The following is a 7,265-nucleotide window of genomic DNA, read 5'->3' as shown; positions in this document are numbered from 1 at the left end:
GGGTAAAGTCCTTAGGTGACCTTAATGGAAATTCGGGCTGTCTCGTTTAACATACTTGCTGTGTCACAGATATCTAAGTTCACGAGTTAATAGTCATATCTGAAATTCTGTCTGACACCAGATGCAACCATGTTCAAGGTAACCGCTGTAATTTATTGCTATATGGAAAATCCATCAGCAGCAACATCTGATCGGAAAATTTGAAGAGATCAAAGTGTTGAACACGGTAAGAAAGAGAGAGGGAGAAAAATAGTAGTATATAAAAAGGAAGCGTATTAGGATCACTTAAATATTTCTATCATTTTCGACAGACTGAAACGATTAGTTGTGACCATTGTAAAAGGCCTGGGATCTGGTCTTTGTGCCTCATTTATTAACCCATTGCTTATCAATCGCCTAGTTTGTATCCCTATGTACGGTGTCTGGCCCAACGACGTACTCTGTCGCCTTGCGTTCGCGTCTCGACCTCGTTAGAACAAAATTGACGTCACCATAGAAGATTTTTTGACATTTTCGTTCTACCGATGTCATTTTTCATTCGATTGTCCTGAAACGTCATTGAATCGTTCACATCTACCGTCTCTTTGAACTTCAAATATATGTCATTGTTACATGTATTGTCAATAGATTATTGGCATCCTCGCTCTACTGCTTGGAAATACCCAGAGTCATAATTGTAGTGTTCTGCACAGACCAAGGACAGGACACCGGTTTATGACGCGAATAGATCATCACAGACCGAGTTTTATTTTCGGACATTGTGATGGAGAAAGACCGCAACTGACTGAGATTTGGACCACAAATTTCGGAAGCCTTTACTGAGGAAAGGCCACCATTTAATGAGGGTTGAACCACAGAGTTCCTTTCGAGCCCTGTGTCGAGGAAAGGCGACCAGTGACAGAGGGTTTAACTACTGTGCTACTTTGGGACCAGTAACCAAGTGTTGGACCACACTGTTGATTTAGGAGTCTCTGACAAGAACGACAACCGGTGACTGACTGTTGGACCACACTGTTGATTTGGAAGTCTCTGACAAGAACGACAACCGGTGACTGAGTGTTGGACCATGCTCTTGATTTGGGAGTCTCTGACAAGAAAGACAACCGGTGTCTGAGTCTTGGACCAGTGTTGATTTGGGTCTAATTACTCATGCACTTTTTTCAGAGGTATCCGTGTAAATCTTCCCTTTGTTCGTATTTTGTCCTAGTTTTATTGAATCTGAGTTAGGATTATGATTATATCCACATGTTGGTAGTGATAAGTGTGTTTGGGAGCCTGTGACGAGGAAGGACCACCACTGACTGAGGGTTGAATCAAAGCGCAACTTTGTGAGCCTGTGACGAGGAAGGACCACCACTGACTTAGGGTTGGACCAAAACGCTACTTTGGGAGTCTGTGACGAGGAAGACAACCACTGACTTAGGGTTGGACCAAAGCGCTACTTTGGGAGCCTGTGACGAGGAAGGACCACCACTGACTTAGGGTTGGACCAAAACGCTACTTTGGGAGTCTGTGACGAGGAAGGACCACCACTGACTTAGGGTTGGACCAAAACGCTACTTTGGGAGTCTGTGACGAGGAAGGACAACCACTGACTTAGGTTTGGACCAAAGCGCTACCTTGGGAGCCCGTGACGAGGAAAGACCACCACTGACTTAGGGAAAGCGCTACTTTGGAGTCTGTGACCACTGACTTAGGGTAGCGCTACTTTGGGAGCAAAAGGACCACCACTACTTTTGGGAGTGTCACTGACTTATGGTTGGACCAAAGCGCTACTTTGGGAGCCTGTGACGAAGAAGGACCACCAATGACTTAGGGTTGGACCAAAGCGCTACTTTGGGAGCCTGTGACGAAGAAGGACCACCACTGACTTAGGGTTGGACCAAAGCGCTACTTTGGGAGTCTGTGACGAGAAAGGACCACCACTGACTTAGGTTTTGGACCAAAGCGTGGGAGTCTGTGACGAGGAAGGACCACCACTGACTTAGGGTTGGACCAAAGCGCTACTTTGGGAGCCTGTGACGAGGAAGGACCACCACTGACTTATGGTTGGACCAAAGCGCTACTTTGGGAGCCTGTGACGAGGAAGGACCACCACTGACTTAGGGTTGGACCAAAGCGCTACTTTTGGAGCCTGTGACGAGGAAAGACAACCACTGACTTAGGGTTGGACCAAAGCGCTACTTTGGAAGCCTGTGACGAGGAAGGGCCACCACTGACTTAGGGTTGGACCTCAGTGTTAATGATTTCAAAGGACCCACTGACTTATGGTTGGACCAAAGCGCTACTTTGGGACCCTGTGACGAGGAAAGACACCACAGACTCTGTCACGATCCTTACAGGGTCCCATGGTCAGTGTTGGTTTCCGTAACCCCCTACCCCTGGTCATAAATACATGTGCCCAATATTTTTGTTTTTTTTTCCTTAGTCACTAATCATCATTATGAATTTAACATTAACCTGAAAGAGAAATATTAAATATATATTAATGACAACGAGTGATGAATGAAAACAATTTTCTACATTTTTTTTAAGTTGGTTGGATATTTTTTTCTGTATGCATTAGTATCTACACTAAAGGAAGCTGTGGTGTTACTCGTCTTTTTTATTTATTTTTTTCTAAGATTTTACATGGTAAACATGGTACATACTCATCATTTTCTGATGATTATCCGAAATGAACTTTCCAGGTAGAGTCGATAATGACGTTCGTATGTTAAAGACTGTCTAAATAGCCAAATAATTATATGGCATAGTTATCACATGTTGTCAGTGTAATGTTCAAACATGACATAGGGTTGTTGTACCCATACAAACACTTATATGATGCCAAAGAGCGCAGTCATAGGCATACGATTACTATTTATCAGAAGCCACATAAATTAACCAACATGATATATGAATATTTTTCTTTTACAATTTTTGTGCGTGATGCAATGTCAATGCTGACGATATCTAAATAAATTGTATGTATGTCTGTGTCTGTGTGTGCGAGTTTGTTTATTATTATCATTTTTTATTTATTTATTTATCTATCGTTATTATCATTATTATTATTATTGTTTTGTATTTTTTTTCTTTTGTTTTGTTTTTGTTTTATTTTTCATCCCCGCTATACAAGCGATAGTTCGACCTCAGTGTGTTGTTAAGTTTGAGTTATTTCCCCTGTATCACCTAGCGACAAGTAAACACATGTGTATAGAGTTTCCAGTTGTACAGTATGTTGTGATAACACACACACCATTACTAATACCTACCATTGAAATGAACCCGTTAACACAATAGGTCTTTTTCACATCACAGGTCTAATTGTCTGACCCAGTCAGAGTGCTCAGAAATTCAAACTTTAATCAATACCTACACTACATATGAACAAGCAGGGAAAAAAAAGTGTCGCGACACTGCTTTCATGGCACAAGTCAGACTATAAACTTATCATTTTCTTTATATATCAGATATCATACCAACGGGTATTGCATATGTAAAATGTCTGATTTGCGAGCCTCGGCTTTCGAAAACTAAAACTTCGAGACGATTATCATAAAATTTCGCATTAAATGAAAACAAATTTACTTTCATCACATAACCCATCGAAGTTACATTAAGACGGGTTTAAAATATAGGTCATTTTTGTGTCATTTTCTATTAATGACGTAACGTCATTGATAATATTATGACATCGCAATCGATATCGTGTTGACGCAGCCAGACGCCCCAACACTTGTATTTACGCAAACATATTATATTTGCGAATCGATGGATAACAGGCGGATTTTGTGTATATATGCTTGTATGGTACTTGAATATTCTTTACTGTTTACCGTTATAACACACAATATTAAACATTTTTGTTTTTTTTTCTTGATGTTTCTGTTTTGTGATTTTATATTGTTTTCTTTGATTCACCATTTTCTCATGTACCTTTTCAATACAGAAACTTAAGATGATGTCTCTCTTTTTTTATTTGTAGAATAAAGTTGACTGCGATGAAAATTATAATAAACATCGTTATAGTGAGCAATAGGATCCCTGCCCATGTTTTTAAAAGATTAAAATCAGCTATTCCTTTGGGTGTATTGAGGGGGAAATACACTAGTTCACTATGTTTTAAATCAAATAGTGAACTCGAAACAAATCAACCACTGACGAAAATCAAATGCTTATTGTTTGTTTGTTTGTTTGTTTTTTTTTTTTTTTGTATTTTTGTTTTGTTTTGTTAGCTTTTTCTTTTTTCTCGTGGGACTAAGAGAAATTGAATTCCAGATGAATGTAGGAACCGATTCACTATAAGCGAATGGTGAGTTACGTTAACGGTCAGAACAGTCAAAACGATCAACCCGAACTTTTTCTATGGTATTAAGTAAATTTTCCTTTCATTATAGTGCGTACTTTAACCAGATAAAGAGAAAATTCTAGAGATGTAAACATCTTTTCGTGAATTTTATTTGTTCTCCTCCTCCTCCTTTTTGTTTGTTTATTTATTCTTCGTATTTTTGTCTTCATATTACACTTCATACACACGTATTTTACTTATATGCTTTAAGACTCTCGGTGAATAGAGAATCTTAATGCGACTCAAAAAACGATTAAATACGTAAAAAGTTGTCTATATCTATAACTGTTGCTACGTCTCTTGGTTAAAGGTAAAACAACACCATATTTAAGACATCGTGTTGGAAATAAAAATATGTATGTATTTCCAGTCAAATGCAGCTGAAGGTCACCGTTTCTAGGAAGATAAATACAAGGAATCTTTTTTTTATCAACAATTGCGGAACAATATACAATTACGTATATATAAGCCATTGATAATTGCTTGGTTAGAGACGCACACGAGTTATAAACCAATTAATACCCGGGAAAACCTTACATGAAACCACGATTGATGAAAACATGATAATATTTTACTCCTTTGATTGATTTTTTAAAAAGTTGTTTCTTATAAACAATATTATATAAATGTATAATTAATTATTTAAATGTTTCAGGGCGATAGGTATTGAATCAAGACAAGATATATAAGTATCCATGTACAAACACCAAATGGTGTATAAACATATCAATGCTGACTCTAATGATGATGACGTCTGTCACGAACACTCTGATTGTTATGTGTTCGATATACCTTGTTATATATAATAAAAAAATGCCAGTCATTTTAATACTAGAGTTAATTATGGCACGGATGTTTAATTAATTAACGCATCTCACGTTTCAGTCTGAATCTTGTCAACCACACACACGATTTATCTAATTATTTATTTTCCCTGTTTAGACACCAGTTTACATGGTTTGTTTTAAAATATATTAAAAAATGTCTTAAATTCCACCAAACCCAACCCCCAATCGCTTCAAAAAGTTTGTTTTTAAACGTTTTGAAAGTGATGCCACATACTTTTTCCCTGACCGTTCATATCTTGTATGAAATATGATTTATGCGCCAGCTTCTTTACCTACGCATGCTCCCAGTTACATACCATTCACAAAGCTACAACCTTACGTTGTAATAAACATATTCAATTAGGTTATTAGTTAACCTTTGTGTATCTTACTACTGCCTTAATAAGTAGCCTCCTGCTTAAAATGGGATACACGAGGTAACATACAACAATACCTGTATGATGAATTATAATTGGTTTCGTTTTAAATCTGATGTGTTGCATATTTTACGTGAAATGTTTCTCTATATTTGTACAAGGTCTTAATATCTTTAAGTCCGTTCCTTCCCAAAAATTTAGGATTTTTTAATTTTGGTTATATATTATTAAGTTTAGGTTAAAAATGCACAAAATATATTAATTTTTCCAAATTGTTACTTGTTACTTTTTTCTCCAAAACTTCCCGAGGGAAGTTCTATTTCATATGATAACAAGATAACATAGTTATTAGTATTTTCGGCACACATCGTCCAACGCCAAGATAATTCACCATTAATGTATTGTATAGCCATCTTGTGTAACAAATACACTTTACTTACGCATAAATCAGATAAGTTTTTTTTCTCAATACCAGCAAGAAAACATTTTAAAAGATTAACGACTTTACTTTGTTTAAAAACACAAAATATCGTCACATGGCCTAGATATATGATAACCAAAACAATGTTACATATAGGCAGGCCATACTGTCACTTACTTCATGAAAGATTCTTAACGAGTACATAAGATATCTTATTCACTTCACGAAATATTGAAGATAAATTGGATACAGTTCCATGATTTATCCTTGTCTCAAAAATAAATATTGGCCTAGCTAGCTGACCATGCACATACGTCATCGAGTTTACAGATATCGAAGTGTTATTTTGTCCTTCACGTGGTTCAGTTTTCCTTCGTCTAGCGTGAACCCATTCAATCAAGCATATTAAACCTGGGACAAGAAATAAAATGCAAAGAACCGTATATATTCTGTTGAATATTATAAACATATATGGAAAGCAAATAAACATGAAATATGATATGAAGAAAAAATTAGAAAGCATAAGAAAAAGAAGCAAATAATTTTGAAAAAACCACACGCATCGCTGTATTAAAAAATCACAGATATGATGCTTTAAACACCATTTTAAAGAGTAAACACCAATACGGTGTTTTCACTAAATGGGATATTTATACTGGCATATGTTTATGTAGTGTAAATAAATTTCCAGAATATCACACAGTTAGAGCCTTTTGGTGATATTTATATATAACTGTATATTGATTCGTCTATAATATATCATACATATATAATAATACGATATTTCGTGATAATCATGTCTCATTATTATACTTAAGTTAGGTGTGCAGTGTATGCGAATTCGGAAATGTGATTTTTTCTCAATTTCTTTATCTATTTAATTTGAAATATTAATACCTAGATCGCACCACAGTCTTAGAATGAAGTCCGTGATCGCACCGCTCGTATCAAATTAAGTGCTTATCGAAATATAATTGATTGCAGCCCCTGTGCTACAATTAATGATCTCTTTAAAATGGGATTAAAAGTTGGTGAGTCGCCTCTCCATCCTTGACGCCGTACTATACATTTATTTAACGGGGTTAACATCCACTATTACAGCGTTTGGGCCTTTCAGCGAACGAATATGTGACATCGTATTGCAGAAGTACCTGTTTTATATACAATATACATCCTTCTAAATGTATGGTAACCACTTGTAAACTTAGCAGTCACATGACCACAGGTAAACCTTACAATTCCATGTGACTTGAATCAGCCAATCAAATAGCTTGTTTGGTGTTGAAGCGATCTGTACATTGTTGGAA

The sequence above is a fragment of the Ylistrum balloti genome, unplaced genomic scaffold, assembly GCF_031769215.1.
Source record: "Ylistrum balloti isolate Yb309-2 unplaced genomic scaffold, AGI_CSIRO_Ybal_v1 Utg369626, whole genome shotgun sequence".
In the NCBI taxonomy this organism is placed as follows: domain Eukaryota; kingdom Metazoa; phylum Mollusca; class Bivalvia; order Pectinida; family Pectinidae; genus Ylistrum; species Ylistrum balloti.
Note: the sequence above shows the minus strand (reverse complement) of the source record.